Here is a 19,309-nt window from a genome sequence, read left to right on the forward strand (position 1 = left end):
CCTGGGACTGCTGTCCTGGTTTGGGGTTTCCTAGCTACTGTGGCCAGAATCACCCTAACCTGCTTCACAAGCTGTCCCAGATGAAAGGAGGCCCTGACTGTTTGGCATCAACCTGGCACTTACGGGAGGCAAGGAGTGGGCTTCCCTATGGCCCTGGCTTGGCCCACCCTGGTCCTGGCCCTAGTCTCTCAGCCGGGAGGGGCAGAGCGGTCACTGAGGTCAGTCTCCCCTTTACAAGAGAGCCTTTTTGAATGGAGGGCTTGTTAGTGGGGAAAATGACCCTGGAAGAAGGAAGGTGGGGCCTGCGGGTCTGTGTGAGGTTGGAACTTAGGTTAAATACGGGGCCTGGAAGTACGTGGGAGTCTGCAGCTCTGCCCAGTTAATGGCTGGGAAGGCTCTTTGCTTAAATTGCAGCATGAGGCCCAGTGAGGGGGTGCATTTCTAATGATTAACCTTCTAGAAGGCGGGGACTGCCCTGCATGTGGAGCATTAGTGTAGGGGTTGGGGGGAACTAGTATCCTTGAAGCTGTGCGAGCAGGAGGTCCCTAAGGGGCAGTCCTCTTCGGCAAAATCTGGTAAAACTAAAAATGCACAGACCCTGAGGCCCAGCCACCCCACTCCTAGAAATAATAAGAAGAGCTGCCGGCACGTTCTCCACGCCAGGCAGTTGAAGTGCTTTGTGCATGCGAGCTCACACAGCACTGACCAATGGGGACCCCGTGAGGCAGGTACACTGTTATTGTCCCCATTTTCCAGATGAGGGAACTGAGCCTCAGACAGACTGACCTGTCCAAGCTGCTAGGTGGCGGAGCCAGCTCCCGTGTCTGCGCTCTTAGCTGCTGTGACATTCTGCCTCTACCTTCGGAAACATTAGCCTGAGGGTGATGAAAGTATTGGAGAATTCACGGAAGTTTGATTCTTACAGCAACACAACCAGGAGTCACTTCACTGCCCACCGATGGGAGCAGCCACACATTCCAGAACAATCCAACAATCCGTCCAGTTGTAAACAGAATGAGGTCAGACTGTATGCTGTGACTACATATATGCTTCATATTGAGATGATACAGTAACTGAAGAAAGTAATTTGCCCCTGTGCACCTGAGCCCATTCTTACAACAGAAAAAGCCCAAACTACACACATCTCACTATGTCCTGAAAGGCTGGAGGATTCCAGAACAAACCGCTGCCTGCAACTAGGTGGCTTCTCAGAGGAAGGATGGAGGGTGGATGCAGAACCAGCTTGGCTGAGAGTAGGAAACTGTTACCACGAGTGTGTGTTATTTTTGTAATTAAACAGGAAACACATTTTTTAAAAGAAAAGATATTAAAGAACCTCTAAAAGGGCCCTGAGGGCCCCTCCCCAGGTTTTGGCTCCCAGACCCTGGTGAGGACATCTCTGCCTTGACAGACTGGCTGGCTCAGGTCTGTCCTTACCCAGAGAGGAGAAGCGGAAGTGTCACAAGAAAAAGTCTCTGCTTTTTGTCCTGCTCTGAGTACCCTTTTGGCTGCAGCAGCCAAGGAGTTGGGGTCATGGTGCCCCAGCCTGTGGTGGCAAAGGGCAGTGGGCCAGGCCCCCTCCTGTCCTACCCTGACCAAGAGTGTGAGTTTTGGATTATTGTTTTCCTCTGGCCTCAGTCTTCTCACCTGCAAAATGGGAATAATACCCCCCCCAGCTTGATCTAGAACCAACACGAAAGGAAAGATTTGAGGAATAATTATAATTTCTCTTTACTAGTAACCTTTTGGATGGAAGAGATCTGGATTTGAATTCCAGTTCCACCACTGACCAGCTGTAGACCAGGGGTGAACTCCTCTGACCTTAGTTTCTTCGTCTGCAAAATAGAAAGGAACGTGTATCAGTCACAGGGTTGCCGTAGAAATTCAAGGAACGAATTCAGGAAAGCATTCAGCCTGGTCCCTGGCCCACAGCAATGGCACTTTCAACAGTCATGATGAGGAAGAAGGAGCAGGGAGCTGCCCAGGGGTGTGGGGCTCAGCGGCACCCGAAGAGTCTTAGAAGGTATGCAGGGAACAAAGGCCTGGAGGAGGCGAACATTCAGGAAGTTGGGTCTTCTTTCTGCCGTGACTTCCAGAAGGGGAACCAGGCTTGGGGTTTGGCAGGGGGAGTGTGCCACAATGGTGAGTTCCACAGCCCAGCTTGGGGTCTGCTGTGTGCGGGCTGGCCCTCCAGGAATGCAGAAGTAAGAGGCGTCTCCCAGGGAGGGCCAGACAGGCTCAGACAAGGGTGGAAAAACCCTCTGGTCAGCGAGGCCTGGGGTGGGGGTAGGAAGCACTGGCCCCAGGCCTGACCACTCGCACCTCTAGAGCCCCAGGCCCCCGGCTCTCCGGGCTCAGATCCACTGGGTCAACCGAAGCCAAGTGAACCTTCCCGAGGCCCAGCCTCGCCAGCCACTCTGCTGGTCTGGCCTTCTGATGGCTCCCTTGTGTCCACAGAGCAAAGCCTCATCCAGCTCCTTGCCCTGATCTTCCAAGTCTGCCTCAGTCTGACCTCCACTGCCCTCAGTCTTCGCGGTGTGGCCTGAGGGGCAGCACCAGGCTGGGCCTGGCCCCAGAGTTCTTCTGGGCTGATGGCCGGGCCGCCCCCTCCCCCTGAAGCCTTGCCCCAGGTCCTCACTGTCGGATTCTGCCCTGGGCTGGGTCTACACTGGTGCCTGTGACATAACAGCACGCTCCCTCACTTGGAGACAGCACTTTGCAGTTTACACGGCGGTTCAGCCACGTGGGGACTGGGTCCGCGCTATAGTGACCGAGGAGATGTGCCACCCAGCCCTCCTCCAGGAGATCCTGCAGCAGGGAGGGCTAGCTGCCACCTCTCTGGATCCACCAGCATGTTGGACCCAGGCCAGCTTCCCCAGGTTCCCCTGCATGATACCTGGGCACGGCGGAGGTATCGGACCTGCGTTCTGGTCTGGGGGCCCTTCCTGCCTCCTGCTCCCTCTCCCCGTTAGCCTTCGCAGGCCTTTCCCCTGGTAAATTTCTCGCATATCTGATCCCACCCTGGCATCCACTTATCAGAGGGCCAAACTAACACACTCACTTATCACAGGGCCAGACTAACACACTCGTTTTACAGGCCGGAGGGCTCAGACGTGGGACGTGACCTACACAAAGGCACACAGCAAATTATGGCCAGAGCCACTTCCAGAACTGTCTTCTTCTTTCGGTTACTTCCTCCCTCTCCCTCACCCCCTTGATCCAGCGTTAGGGTCAAATGCCAGCACAGCCTCCCTCGTAAGAAGTGAGGCTGACTCTGGAGGCATTTGACCCAGAAGAGATTCTCACCTTAAGCGACATCTTGAGAGACCTGGCCTGGGGCCTGGGGTCGAGGGCAGGCTGAGAGGCCTCCTGGCCCCAGTGGTGGTGGGGGCCTGGGCCCTGCTGCCCTGGGCAGGGTTCTCTCCAGGGAGCAAAAGGGCAGGATTGTGGGGCTGGCTTTTAAAGTAACACAACCTCATTAAATCTGTGATGGAGCGCAGGCCCTAATGGCTTATCCACGACTCTCTGTCGCCACTCCCCACTTCTGGGGAGGGCAGGTCAGGGGCTGGGGGATGGCTGGGGTAGAAGCACTCTGGGGACCCTGATCTTGGACTTCGCAGGGAGGTCTTTTGTCAGGGGGCTCTGTCTGACCAGCTCTGCGTTTCACTGTCAAGATGTAAGGCTTTGCTGGCGGGACCCTTGCTGAGCCACCACCATCATCCACAAAGGAAAACAAAGCCTCAGAGGGGTGACGGGACTTCTCAAGCCACAGCTGAACCAGCACTAGAATCTTCCTGACTGCTTTCTCCTTTCAGTGATGCTTCCCCCATCCTCACGCCGCCCCTTCTCAGCATCTGATTTCTTCCCACGCCTCCACCAAACCCAGACGAACTGTCTTCATTATCTTCTAAAGGAGGCAAGGTTTCTGCTTCTCCCAAGAAGAAAATAATCATTCCAGGTACTGCCTGTCTAGATTCCTCACTTCAGCAGGGGGTTTATATTTACCACAAAAGCACACACCTATTTATACATAATGTAGAGATACCATTTTAGCCTCTGCTCTCTGGATAAACCACAAACCTGTTAGTGTGGCCTTCCAGGCCCTGCCCACGTCTTTGATCTCCCTCTCTGCAGCCACTCTGCCCTGAATCTCTGTGCTCTGGGCCTGGGGTCCTACTCCCCTCAGTCCCTCCAGGCCACAAACATCTCCCCAACACAGGGCTTGCTGTCACCCTCTACCCACCATGCCTTACCCGTGGATTTATAGACCCCACCTCAACTCACATTTCAGCTCCAGGGCTGTGCCCCTGGGAAAGCCTTCCCCAAATCTTGACATGGGGAGGCCCTAGCAGGTGGTCGTGCCACCCAATCCTGCTTATCTTATTATAATTATTTAAGTATGTTTGGGATTCTTCATCTCATGTGTTTATCTTCCCTGCTCTAGAGCAGGCTGCAAGGGCAGGGACCTAGCACACAGTGTGGAAGGAAGGAAGGGAGGGAGGAAGGAGGTACGGAAAGGTAGAAACAGAGGGTCAGAAAACAGGAACAGAAATAGACAGTTAAACTCACAGAGGAGAATAACGCAATAAGGATAAGATAGCTGCTCAAGTTGAATTTCGAATTTGACTTTGAGCTTCCTAGCAGCCAAGGCAAAAAGGAAGATATGGTCAGTTACATCAGTGTTGGTGTCAGAAAGGAGGAAACCCACCAGCTTCTCAGGGGAAGTCAGCTCTCTACGGTAGGGGTGCTCAGTGACGGGCAATTGGTGTCCTCAGCATCCCTTCACGTATGCACTAATGGAATTCCCAAGGCAGTTTCTTATGCTGCGTGTGGGAGAAAGCTGTGAAAGGGACATTGGAAAGCAGCTGGAAGATGACACTTCTGCAAAGAGCTATGAGATGGACCAGGGCTTGCCCCAAGGAGTGGGGGCAGGGTGACCCCCCTCCATTGCTGTCACTGCAAAGTGATTAATCCATGGGATCACTGTTGTCACCCAATCTAGGGGCTCAGTTCCTCGTCTGGCTCTTGGCAAAGCTTGGCTCTCAGAAGATTCTAGGCAGTTCGCCAAGCAGACACCTCACCAGTGCTCTGGCCTGGGAAAGAGGCTGCAGGGGGTGAGATGTGGTGGTGGAGGGTGGGCTCTGGAGTCAGCCTACCCTGCACTCCCATCCCAGCTCTGCCACCTTCCACCTCACTAAGCCTATGGTCTATCCTCTTTCATCCCCTGAGGAGTGTCCCAGTATCGCCCTCAGAAGGATGTTAACAGGACTGAACATGGCAGTGCACACAGTAGAGTCGAATAGCTGTCCACACTTGTCAGCATCGCTAGGATTCAAGGGGCCCAGAGCTAAAGCCAGAGGTTCTCACCAAGGACAAAGGATGGAGGGCCAGTAGAGGGTACGGGCACGAGAAGTAGAAAGGCCTGGGGGTGTATTTCTCATGGTGGAATCTGAGGTGATGTTTTTCTCCAGCACCTCCTGTGCACCTTGCCCTGCCCTTGGTTTCCTGGGAAGGGAGCAAAGTGAGGCACAGCCCGGGCATGCCTAGAATGTGTGTATGTGCGTGTGTGCATATGCACCTGTGTGTGGGGAGACAGGAGGCACCCATCTGGGAAGAGAGAAATCCCAGACCCTTCAGGCCTAGGGCTCAGGCTCGGACACACATGGGAGGGCCTTGAATTGTTCTGGGAAGAGAGGGACAAAGCAGGGGGCCAGGAAGGGGCCCGAGTGTTGGACCAAGAAGGAGGGAAGGATGGGGTTCCAGAAAAAGGGGAGAGGGGGCATTCCCAGTGCAGAGAGTGTTCGGGGGTGTGTGGTAACACACACTGGTGTGGACCCCGCCCAGGCTAAAGACTGTCACATGCTCCTCCAGTCTCAATGGATCAGGTCCACACGGCAGCCCTGTGGATTTGCCATCCAATCTCCACTCTATATATGAGGAAACTGAGGCACAGGAAAGAGGCTAAGAAACTTACCCGAGGTCACTAAGCTAGTGGTTAGAGCTTTAACATATAAATTTTGGGCATGGGGACATGAACATTAGGTCCATAATAGCTAGAAAGGGACCAAGACAAGATTTGAAGCCAGTCCAGTCCACAGCCCTGGCCCTGAAACACACCTGTCAGAGGGGGAGCGGGGGGGGGGGGGGTCCAGGGGCTGCAGATGAGCTCTGGCCAGAGATAGAGAGAGCCCAGCGCGAGCAGCAGCAGGCAGAGCGGAGGCAGGAGCAGAGGAGGGAGCTTCCTTGGGAAGGTCAGGGATGGAGGCAGAGTGGGAGAAGCTGGTCTGTGGAGGGCGAGGGGCTCATTAGCAGGAGGCCCAGCTGGCCGGCTGCTCCAGACCATGAACTTGGCAAAGGGCAGCCACCTAGGGGCAGAGGGCGGTGGATCCACATAGAAAGGGCTCCCGAGGGGGCCCTGGCCAGATCAATGAGGGCAGTCGGGTCGATGAGAACTCAGCAGGCCCTGGGGGCTTGACCTTGGCCCCAGACGGAGAAATGATAGCACTCTTGCAATGTGAGACCATGTACTAAGCACTTCCCTGCCACCGGTGCTTACAAAGGAGGCACTCAATCAAGTCCATGTGCATCCCTCAAAACCATCCTGCAAAGCTGCTCTTGTTATCCCCATTTGACAGATGAAGAAACTGAGGCTCAGAGTAGTTGAGGAAATTGCTCCATGCAGGCAAGTGATTTAAACCCAGACAGCTTGACTTCAAATCCCAGGCTGTTCATGCATATTTCCAGAACCATCTCTCCTTGGTCAGTCCTGAATTTCTCCTTCTCCTGCTGTCTTGGTGGACAGACTGGCAGGTCTTTGCCCTTCTCCTTTGTCTGGCTCTGGTTTGGTTTCCTGAGGGAATGGTAGGTGGAGGTGGGTGGTAGGAGGGGCAGGAAAGCAGAACTGAGCTCCCCAGGGCAGCTGAGCAAAGGGGCCCTGGCTGAGAACCAGTGAGGAAGCCAGGGGCTGAGGAGCTGGGGCAACTGTCACGATGGCATCTGCACCAGCTGCCATCTCTCCATCCCCATGACCAAGTCAGGGAGACCTCTCTTCCATTGAGCCCCCCTGTGACTTTGCCCCTTTGAGGCACTGAAACCTGGAGCCCCATATAAAAGGGGACAGGCACCCAGCATATGTAGATTGCTATGAACCTACTGTGTGCCAGGCAGGATGCTACAGGCAAAGGATTCAGTAGCAAGTCAAACCAGGGCAGTCCCTGCTTGTGTGGGGCTTACAGTCAGTCAGGGAAGTCTGGCATCTATCACCTAATCACACACAAGGTGAGATTCCAGCTGAGCCCAGTACTGTGGGTACCAGGAGACAGTACACTGGTGGTGTATAGGTGGTGGGCGGGGGCAGGTGGTGACCTAGCAAAAATGATCAGGAAAGACCTTCCTAAGGAAGTGGCAACTGAGCTTTGTTTTCAGAATGAGCAGGTTAAGAAGGAAAGGGAAGCGTGCACAGCCTGTGCAAAAGCCCTGTGGTGGGAGGGAACAAGAAGAATACAAAGGCCTGAAAGAAGGTGGCTGAGGGGTGGGAGCACAGAGAAGGGAAAGTGGTTTGGGAGGTGGTTGGAGATGTGGGTGGGGCCAGATTACCTGGGGCCGGAGGGTCACCTAGAGAACACTTCCCTAAGAGTTGTAGGATGTCACTGAAGGGTGTGACAGCAATACCATTATTTGGTGGATTCTAGAATGCCCATTTCACTTTTAACATCTCTGAAATTGAGATGCATTTTATAATCTATAGCTTGTCTTAGTTTAATGCTTTTCTTCAAGGTACATAAAACCATGGTGTGCCTTACAATCAATTGAAGATGTCATCCACCCAGGGGAATACGTGAGAAAAGACAAGAAAGACGTACCCCAGATGATGCGCTAAGGAGTCTGGAGTCCCACCCACTCATGCCCTCACCCCTGCAGGAACCCTGGGCCCCTCTGCCACTCCCAGTACTTCAGAGAACACAGTTAGATTGGAAATTCAGGGTCTTGAGCTTGGACACTTTTTCACAATACACATGCTCAGGTCCCACCCCAGGGTGACTCGGGAATCTGTATTTCTCGGAGCCAGCTTGGTTGCTACTGGTCTGTTCACTCTCCAAGGCCCTGGCCCTGACCAACTGGAATTCTGCTTCTGAAACATGAATTTTAACACCCACAGAATATTATATACTTTAAAGAGCGCCCATGGCCCTGCACATAGTAGGCTGGGTACTGGAAATGCAGACACGGCACCGAAACGGCCTGAGGTCGTTTCCCCAAGACTCGTGGGAATGGAGGTCCCCGGGGTTCCCACGGCCACCCTCCTCCCGCTGCTTTTTCCTGCCAGCCAATCTTCTTCCTGCAAAGTTTTCTGGGGGCAAAGAATAGGTCGCCTGTCCCCTATCTCGGCCCCATCTTTATCTTCATCCCTTTCCCTCCCCCATTCCACACACTCTTTGTTTTTAGGGCAGTTGTGTTGGCTGGCTCGTGGCTAACACAGGTCACAGAAGTCACCCAAGCGACGAGGATCGATAGCGGATCCAATTTTCCTGCTTCAGTTTTAGAGCTTTTGAGCTTCGCATCAGTTTGACGCAATTGGACAGAAAGCAGCTGAATGGCTGCCTCGACCCCAGAGGCTGTGTCTGGGAGCACCCCTTGTCAGGTTGGCCTCAGAGGCCTGCCAAGGATAAACAGGGGGCCTGTGGTGCCCCATCTCGCTCCAGATGACCATACCACTGGAGGAAGAGCAGTGAGGGGCAGCTGGGAGAGGGGATGCTGGAGGGGTGTGGAAGCTGCTTCCTACCTTCCTGCAAACCTGGGCTGTGGTCACCATGGGCGATGCAATCCAGTAGCATACTTGCTAAATGCAGACAGAGGAACCCACCTGTTTATCTGTAGTCCCCGGAGGCTTCTGAGTCCCTGGCCAGCCAACAGACTGCCTGGAGGAGGCAGGGTTGTAGGCTTGCGTGTGATGGGAGATCTGGCCTTACCTTCTGACCATCCCCCACCACACAATCATCCCCAGCTTCTTAGACTTCCAGTCTCTGAAGGCGGGCACAGAGACAACATATACAGAAGGCTATTCATTTCAGCAATAGCAAAAGCCTGAGACTAGCCTAAATGCCCATCAAAAGGGGACTAGTGGGTAGGAAATGGTATATCCATACAATGGAGTAACATTCAGCGGCTGAACAGAGTAAGTAACATCGAAATACACCTATCTGGGGAAATCTCAAGACACACTGCTAAACAGAAAAGCTAACCACAGAGCCATGGGAACAGCATGGTTCTGCCTTGTAAGGAAGTGCCCGTGTACGTCTGAACGAGCATTGATCTTCTGAACAGCTTTGCCTTGATAACCTGAGGAAAAGGATACAAAAGGCATGTTATATTTGGGGGCTTTTACTTCTAAATTACGTACTACAGAAAAACCTATGGTACATGGATACTTTTGCCTGTGTTTTATTTTGTTTTCAGTATAAAATCTACAGCAGCTAACCATGATGATGATAGATGTGTACACACAAATATGGGAAAAGATCCACACAACTTCAAAAGAAGGCAAGTCGGAGAAAACTATGTATGGCATGGTCCGTAAAGTAAATCTTGCATGTGAAGAGCTAAATAATATCTCCATAGGTTTTTTTTTTTTCCAATGCACAGAAAAGTATTGGTAGTGTAGATGCCAAGCTGCTAGCGGTCACCTTTGAGGAGGAGCAAGGACTTGTAGGGAGGGTGGGCGTGAAGGGGTCTTATCTTCCAAGGCTTGGGGTACCTTCAGGACATAGGGACCCTGAAAGTGGGTGGTGAGTGGCAAATGAGGACAAATGAGCAGCAAGGAGGGGTGTGGGTACCCATGGGCCTCGGTGATTGTCATGGTCATGGTCATGCTCATGTGGGAAGGGGTACTTGGGGCTGACCGCTTATATTTGAACTTAACATCTTGGGTCCTTCTGTGGCCCTTTCTGCTGCCTCCATGACTCAGGGGCCAGGAAAGGAGGGGTGTGGGAGACTAAGTATATGGAGTGGGGTGGGGAGCAAGTGTGAGGGTTTCTCCAGAGGGTTGGTCCTGCCTGTCCCTGAGGTTTCTGGGTAACTAGGGGGCCCCCAAGGAGCCTGTCTGCCCCTAGTTCCTCCTTCTCTCTCTCGGCCTTTTCTAGGGACCAAGGTCTGATCCCAGGGCAGGCAGGCATGGCCTTGGACACTGGCTCCTGCTCCAGGACTGACCACAGCAGCCACATGCCACTCGAGGCCTCCACAATGCTGACCTTTCCAGAGCCCTGATAAGGCATTAGCATCCACACAGAGGCTGAGCCTGGCCCTCAGCCGATTCATTCATTCTTGAGTCCTTGGGGCCCCCTGACGTCACTCAAACCTGTGGAATAAATGAATAATAGAAACTGAATGAGGAATAGATCTGCTGGCAGCCTGGGGAATTGGAGGCAAACAGAATCCTGAGGGGACCTAGGGATGGACAGTCCAGCTCTGAATGGCAGGATGGATGCTGGAGATGTGATGGTGGAGAGGGGACCCAGAGAGACCTGCTATAGGAGTGGGGAGTCCCGGTCTGAGCAGGGCTGGGTGGAGGGATGACAGCACACACCACACTCCCAGTGCTGCCACTGCTGCTTAGGGTGGTGTCTCCCAGGGGTAGGATGGGCTGCACCCAGGAGATATCAGAGAGGGGCCGGCAGGCAGCTGGGGGCAGGGGGGCAAGGGGTGGGGGGCACTGGGCTATGCCTGGAATCATCAGTGCCTTGTAGCAAGTGGGTTCTAATCTTGGCCCCTCTACTTTCTATCTGGGTGACATTGGGAAAGTTACTTAACCTTTCTGAGCCTCAGTTTCCATCACCTGTAAAATGGGGTTAATAGCCATACCACTCTTACAGGTTTGTTTGGGATTAAAATGAGATGATGTTTTTAAAGCACTTAGTGCAGCACTGACATTTATTAAGGGTTGAATAGAGAGCAGCACCTCTTCCCACTTCTGTTTATCCACATTGGGTTCAGTGTCTCAGAAATGCATGGCCACACAAGGGGCTAGGCTGGGATGACAGGGCTTCATGCTGGGAGGGAACTGGATGGGGACTCTGGAGTGTCCACTAAAGAGCTGGTCCCCAGGAAATGCTGCCTTCCCTGGAAAGCCATGCTGCTGTGGGTTTGAGTCTGGGCCCTGGCGGCCTCACCCCGGACACGGTTTGGAGGTGCGTGTGGGAGCAGGATTGCAGCAAGCAGCTGGATGGGGATCGGGGTGAAAGCTAGCCTAGCTCAGCGGCCGAGGCTGTGATGTCAAAGCTCCTGCTCCTGCCATGGGGTCTGGGGGCTCTGTAGCCTCTTCCCCAAAGAATCTGCTGAGGTCAAGCCCTTGCCAAGATGCCGCTGCTCTGAAGGACCCCCAGCCTGGGCGAGGGTTTCTATAAACTTCCCCTTGGTGCCATGGGAGGTGGGTGAGCAGGTCACGGAGCAGAGCTGAAAGTGTTGCTGCAGGAGCGGGGTGGGCACCAACACTTTCCAGAGAAGGTCCTGGATTGTCCCTTCTGCGTCAGTTGTGAAAAACAGAAGTAGAAAAAATTAGCCCAACATTGACTTCCAGGTGAAGAAAGGGGCCTGGGCAGGGCAAAGTCTTTGCTGAGATTGGCCTGAAAAGAAAATAATTTCTTCCTAAATCTGGGACCGAACCTTCTTCAGGGAGCCTCTAGGCCAGACTGGTCACTTTCCTGAGCCTCAGTATCCCCACTTGTGAAATGAGCCTCATGGTGAAACTGCCTTCCCCAAGGAGAAAGCTCTCAGGAACATGTTGGCCTTAGTTTCCTCATCTGCAAAATGGGCTGTAGAAGAAAGTAAACATGCAGCACAGGACCCAGCTCTCAACACCAGACAGAGCCCTTATCCTTCTCTTATGATAGTGCTTGAGGCCGGGGGACAAGAATTGCAGCCCCTCCCATTCCTCCCAGTTTACAAAGGGAAACGATGCACAGAGAGAAGTGGCCTGGCAAAGATCACCCAGGCACACTCTCCCCACGCTGTCACCTGCACGGGCTCCCAGGCCCAGCTGGACCTGTGGTCTGGGCCAGCCTGACTGCCGTGGCTGGTGGTTGAGACCCCAAAGCCACAATCAGCTGGGCTTATCGATTGAGGGCCAGGCCTTGGGCCCCCTGCATGGGCAGGGCTCAGAGATGGGGCGGGAGGGACAGGGCCAGCCCTCCAGGAAAGCAGTCAGTCTCCACTCAGCCCTGTGGTCAGGTGGGCGGGGGGCTGGGCCTCTGGAAGGACCAGAGGAAGCAGTGGGCCAGGTGCCCTGTGCTGGTGGTTAACAATGACAGTGGCCAACACTCATCGGCCCCACACTCTGCTCTCTATGTTTTACCTGGGTTCACTTATTTAATCCTCACAACTCTTGGAATAGGTAACCCCATCCTCCCTTCTTTACAAGTGTGAAAACTGAGGCCTGGATTGAGTGCCCTGCCCAAGATATACACAAAGAAGCAACAGCAGAGCCAGGACTTGAACCCCAGCTGCCAGGCTCCAGAGCCTGAGCTGTTTGTGTCTGCTCTAAGGGGAAATGAGGGCCCACTAGAGGCCTGTCCTTGTGGGGCAGAGGTGGCTCCTTGACCAGAGAGAATCAGACCGATGTGGATCGGTGCCCACCGAGGGCGGCCTCCCTGCAGGTGGCAGCCTGAGCTGCCCCAGGGACCCCATGCCAGGCAGTTCACGTGATGGCTGAATCGCCGGACTTTGGGGCTGAATGGTGTGGGGCGAACTGTGGTTCTGCGCCTCCGCTGAGTGAGCTGGGCTGTGCCACCCCAGCCCAGTTAGCTTAGAAACAACACGCGAAGAACACGGGCCTCTCAGCCTTGTGGAGCGCGGGCTGCATGCGGCGCTGCTGGAGTCAGGCCCAGCAATGAGTGGCACAGACTAAGATCCCTGCCCTCGGGGGGAAACTGAGGCAAAGCACAGAGGGAAGAGCTTGCTAAGGGGATGCAACCGCCTGATGAAGATCGGGGGCACAAACCCAGGTGTTCTGATCCCCTTTCTGTTCTAGAAGGATGAGGGCAGGAGACGCCTTCCTCAGTGGTGCAGGGGCCAAAACTCCAATAGACCTGTCCAGGGGGGTCTGCCGGCCCCTCCTGGCGGACGGTGGCCGCCTACCCTAGGCCTGTTGGCCTTGACTCTCCCTCCTTCATTTACCCATGTGTCCCTCCCCTATCCTACCTCTCCTTCCCTTCTTCCTTTTCTTTCTTTCTTTTCTTTCTACAGTTGTGAACCATCACCACAACAAGATATAAAATATTTCCATCACCCCACAGTTACCTCACACCCTTTGCAATCAGTCCAATCTCTCCTCCCGCTCCCTGGCCACTGGCAATCCTTGATCTGCTTTGTCACTATAGCTTAGTCCTTTCTAGAACTTCATATATTTTGAATCATACACTACGTACTTTTTGCATCTGCTTTTTCACTTAGCAATGCTTGTTTAGGTCTGTAAATCATTTTGAGGTTATTTTTATATATGGTGTGAGGTAAGGTTTGAAGTGTTTATGGTTGTGTTCTTGTAGTTTTTGCACATGGAGCTCAGAACCAGAGGCCCAGGCGCTGAGGTGCAGGTACTTCCCTTGAGCCGTGACCCCAGGGTACTCTTGCAGGGGAGTGGGCAAGTGAGAGGGAGGGTCGGCCACCCAGGAGCACATCATCCTGCCAGTTACTGCTGTGGGCGGGGCTCAGCCTGCTGGGAGTGTGGGGACAGTGGGGAACCAGCCTCAGGGGTGGGAGGAGGGAGCTGGCTCTGCCAGTCAGTGGTGGAGAGCCGCTCCCAGGGGAGTGCTCACTCCCGGGCACTCTGGCTTATCCCCCATCTGTGACCAGGGAAAGCTGCCAAGTGGTGAGTTACGGGCATTCCAGACAGAAATGAAAACTGTCAGGGTGGTTTGCACTGAGGGTGAGGAAACAGGCCCCTGCCACAACCTCCATGCTGTGTATTCAGTAACTATGAGTGGCCCACTTGTTTCTCCTGTGATTCCCACAACAGTCCAGGAACGGTCATTCTGCCCATTTTACACATGAGGAGATTGAGGTCCAGGGAAGTTATCTGTATTTTTTTTATTTGTTGAATAAACCAGCCAATGAACAAGCAAAGAGACCTCTCTAAAGTCACAGACTAAGTCAATCTATAAGGACAGAATCCAAGAGCCCTTGATTCCTAGTTGTGGCTTTTGCTGCCCCCTTTCTGTCCAGCTGCCTCCACCGGGGGCCTCTGCCATGACTTAAATCTCCCTCCTCCAAGCAGTGACTGAGCAGGAGGTCACCCCATCTCCAGGCTCGGATGAAGAAAGCTCACAGGTGTCAGGAGTGTCCGGTTCTGGTCCTTTCTCTACCCTCATCCTCAAAATGACTTTGGACAGATCCTGGTCCTCTCTTGGCTCCATTTTTTCATCTGTTGAATGGGGGTGAGTGGGTATGAGATCAGCTAAGTCCTTCAAGCTGTTGGAACACTGGAGATGCTTTGGGCTGGGTTGCCCAGACTTGGTATGCCTGACGTGGGGGATAGAGGGAACCGGCTTGTCCCCTCTGCCCAACACTCAGTGGTTAGAGCCCCTGATGAGCTGTCCCCACCTGGCTCTGAGGTCAGACTTTGGCCTGGAGCAGCTCAGTGGGCAGCCTTTGTTCCACAGACCTAAACGTCTAGCTCTGGCCATGACTGACCCCTGACCTTGACCCATCTGGTTGTTGATGGTGAGTAGAGTCCTGATTTGGACACAGACTGATGCTGTCCCTTGTCACAAACTGATCCTTGAACCAAACCATATACTGACTCTTGATCTGGCCACAGACTGAGTTTTGATCCCAGCCAGACTGATCCCAGTTACAGACTGACCCCTGATCCAACCAAAAACCTCAGACCCAGGCTGACCTCTGACCCCAACCACAGACTGACCTCGGGTTCCTGAGCAGTGACTGGTCAGGCTAAGATTAGTCACTGATGTTTCTCAGCTACTCTCCCTGCCAAGTGGATCTGAGGTACCACCCCTTCCAAGCAGGAGAGGCCCTCCGTGGGAACGGACGAACACTGGACGAGGTGGCAAGGAGGTTGGGCTGGTCCGACCCTGGGGTTCCACTCTGGATGGTCACAGCCACCAACTCGAGCTCCACATCCATCAGGCGGGGACCCATCTCCTATGCTTGGTTGATTAATCCTTCTGGAGCCTTCATTCTGCCCTAGTCGTTTGGGAGCCTTGATCTCCTGCGGGGGAGGGCAGGATGTGATGTAGCCCTTTAGAAACTAGAAACCTTCTGAGGAACCCTGGTATGGGAGGCAGGAGACAGGGTTTGGATCCCAGCTCTGCCACTGACTCACTAGGTGACTTTGGGCATGACCTTCCCAGCCTTAGTTTCTTCATCTGTCCTGCCTCTTCCCTACCAGACTTAGAAAGCTCTCCTTAACCTGAGGAATCTATGATACAGGAAAAATGGTGGTTTATAACTCAAGGTTGATTGAGATGAATCAATGAGACAGTTGCCTCAGAGCCTTCGCACTCTCTGTTCCCTCAGCCTGGACACCCTTCCCTCAGACACCCCCATAGCTCACATCCTCATCCCCTTCAGCTTCCTGCTCAAATGTCTTCCTGGGGGAATCTTCTCTGATCACACAGTTTAAAATTTCACCCCTCTCCCAAATTGCTGTCCATCCTTCCTTCCTATTTAATTTTCCTCCAGAAGTTATCACCACCTGGCACACTATATATTTTAATTGTATATATTATCATTTATATTATAATGATTTATTTTGCTCATTGTCTTTCTCCTTTGCCCAGAATACAATCTTCATGAGGGTAGGAATTTTTTTTGAATAATTTTTATTTTATTTATTAATTTTCAAAGAAGTTTTAGAATTTGTAAAATTTTTTGATTTGTTTCTCTTTTTTGTTTTTAATGGCTCATTTAAAAATTTTTTTATTTTTATAAAATTTTTAAAGATTACTTTCCATTTACAGTTATTACAAAATATTAGTTACATTCCCGTGTTGTACCATACATCCTTGAGCCTGCCTACACCCGATAGTTCATAGCACTTACTCGTCCCTCCCATACTGCCCCTCCCCCTCCACAGTGGTAACCAAGTTTGTTCTCTATATTTGTGAGTGTGCTTCTTTTATGTTATATTCACTAGTTTGTTGTATTTTTTAGATTCCACATATAAGCAGTATCATACAGTGTTTATCTTTCTCTGTCTGACTTATTTCACTTAGCATAATGTCCTCCAAGTCTATCCATGTTACTTCAAATGGCAAAATTTCATTCTTTTTTATGACTGAATAATATTCCATTATATATATATTTCAGATACATACCCAAGAGTGGAATTGCTGGATCATATGGTAGTTCTATTTTTAGCTTTTTGAGAAACCTCCATACTATTTTCTACAGTACCCGCACCAATTTACATTCCCACCAACAGTGTGTGAGGATCCCCCTTTTCCCCTACATCCTTGGCAACACTTGTTATTTGTAGACTTTTTGATGATAGCCATTCTGATAGGTGTGAGGTGATATCTCACTGTGGTTTTGATTTGCATTTCCCTGATGATTAGCACCTTTTTATGTGACAAGGGCAGGGATTATTGTCTGCTTTATTCATTGTTGCGATCTCAGTACCTAAAACATAGGAGCATAGAAAATGCATGATAAATATTTATTAAGTGAATGAAAGAATAACTGACTCATGGAAAGTACTTAAACCACAGCACCCAGTACTTACTTAGTGATATTTGCTTCTGCAGTGCTAGTCGGCATCATTGATGGGTGATGGAACCAGAAGAAATTGGATTGGCCACCCGTTCACAGGAGCCTTCCAAGACCACTCCAGTCCGAGCTGACTGCACTCACTCAGAGCTGCAGTGATCACACATGGGAAACTTGAACAAGCCCCAGACTTTGAATCTGCGTTTGGGCTTCACTTCCCAGCTCCTCTGCTTCCTGGCTGTGCAGTTCTGAACACAATTATGCCTTGTCTCTGAGCCTCAGTTTCTTCACATTCAGTGGGAGTGAATATGAGTAGCTACCCCATAAGATGATGTGGGCCTCAAAGGGACAGGGCATCCACAGTGCTGAGCATGGCGCTGAGCACACAGGAGGCCATTGCTGTGGTCCCTGGGACTCAGGCACATACACTCTCTGTTCTGTTCCATGGCTGTCCTGCCTCATCTGTTGGCCTGTAAGTCCCTGGAGAGACTGGAACCTGATCCTCTTGGTCCCTTGTCTTCCTAACAGCCTGAGTCCAGCCTGGGCCAGTAAGGTGGAGATGCATCCTATCGGCCAATGGATTGACAAAATTGTGACTCTGCTTTTGGGTACCTGACAGTCATAACCACCAGGGGGCGGCCTGGCTATGTACACAGAGGGCTGCCCCTGGTTGGTACATTTTAACATCTGCTGTTCCTCTGACAGACAAGGGGAGGCCTGGTCCATAGCCCCTGTAAGCTATTTCCACCATTCTGGTGGGGAAACTGCCCAGGAGACCTGGATGCCAAGCCTGGCTCTGCTGCACATGCTGTGTAATCTTGGGCAAGGACCTCCACCTCTCTGGACCTCAGTTTCTTCAACTGTCAAAATAAGAACACCAGCCATGGTATCCTATCATGTTATGGGACCCAGGGTTTGTCTCAACTTGTTTTTAATCAGTAATTGTGTTCATGTCGGCCACAAAGGATTTCTTCCTTTTCCTCCTAATTCCTTCTTCCTGGCTCCTGGAGGAGGGTCTTGCCTTATTATACATGCTGCCTTCTGTTGGCCGGAAGAAGAACTACAGCTTCAGTGATGGCCTTCAAATGCATCTCAGGGGAGGGAAAAGCAGGAGCTGGGGAAGGGTTGGGAAACCAGTGTTGTCAATTGACTCACTTAGCCAACATTTATTGAGCTCCTTCTGTGTACAAGGCCCTGGAACACAGCAGTGAAAACAATATGGCCTGTGCCTTTAAAGAGACACAGTTATTTGCAGGCATTTCACATCTGGGTTTTTGTTTTGTTTTGTTTTGTTTTTTGGTCCACCCTATGTTTCTCTGGTCTGATACTGTAGTGTAGTGGCTAAAAGCATGGACTCTGGTGTGCAGATGCCTGGGTTCAAATCTTGGCCTCGTCATTTACTAGGTGACTAACCTTGGACAAGTTATTTGACTTCTTCTGTGCCTTTGTTTCTCCAACAATAAGATAGGGATAACAATACTACCCACCTCATAGGGTTGCTGAAAGGGTTGAATTGGTTCATATATCTAAATACTTAGAATAGTGCCTGGTCAGTGCTGGATAGGTGTCAGCTACAATAATAATAATACATATTTGCAGAAAGATGAAAGGAACAACATGTGTATTTCTCCTATCTTAGAATAAGAGCTTTCCTATGCTAACTATATCTAAGGGGGTCTTATACAAGGGTCAGGTCAGTTAAGCTCATTTTGCAATGGGCATTTTCAGTTCAGAATGCCTCCACCCACCTTAGAGCATGGAGATTTGTTTTCATTTCACCCTCAGGCTGGCCCCACAGGGCTCCAGATGAGGCCTGAGCTGGGCATCCCAACTGCCACTAGCGGAGGCAGGAAGACTGTAATTGCAGGGTGATGATGGAAACAAGGCGACTGGCCCAGCCTGCAAGGCGGATTCTGTGCTGCTAGTGATACAGGTGATGCTGATGGTGATGCTAATAGTGGTGCTGATGGGGATACTGGTGGTGATACTGATGGTGCTGGCAGGAGCTCTGGGGCTTGGTTCAGGGAACCTGACCTTATCTTCCTCTCTCCCAGTCTCCTCCAGCCCCAGCCCCCCTCAAGTCCTGGGACAAGGGGATGGGATACAGATTCCCACTAAACTTCCTAAGCCCTATTTTTGAGTCAGAAAAAGGAGGTCGTAATTGGAGCACTAAGTACCCCACCTCATTCTGTCTCTAAGGACTGTGAGACACTTTATCTCTCTCTGCTTCAGTTTCTTCATCTGTCAAATGGGAAAAGGGAGAAGGCCCATTGGTCCTGAACTTTTAAATTTTGCTTTGAAAATTTAATGAAATCTGGGCCTCCCCTCAGGAAATGCAGATACACACACACAACCACCTACACATGTAACCACACACACATGCAACCAAAGCTCCACACACGTACATACAACCACACACACACAACCACAAGTCTGTGTGATTTGGAGGGGTTCCAGCTCTTCTTCAGGTCCATGGGCCTTGCTTCTGTCCCTTGGATGGGCTAATCTCTAACTTTCTCCCAGCCTCATCATCCAGGACTCCCTGGTCTGAGGTCCTCTCACCTGAAGCCCAAGCCGGGCCTGGGTGGCCTGT

The sequence above is a fragment of the Camelus bactrianus genome, chromosome 13 (assembly GCF_048773025.1).
Source record: "Camelus bactrianus isolate YW-2024 breed Bactrian camel chromosome 13, ASM4877302v1, whole genome shotgun sequence".
NCBI lineage: Eukaryota > Metazoa > Chordata > Mammalia > Artiodactyla > Camelidae > Camelus > Camelus bactrianus.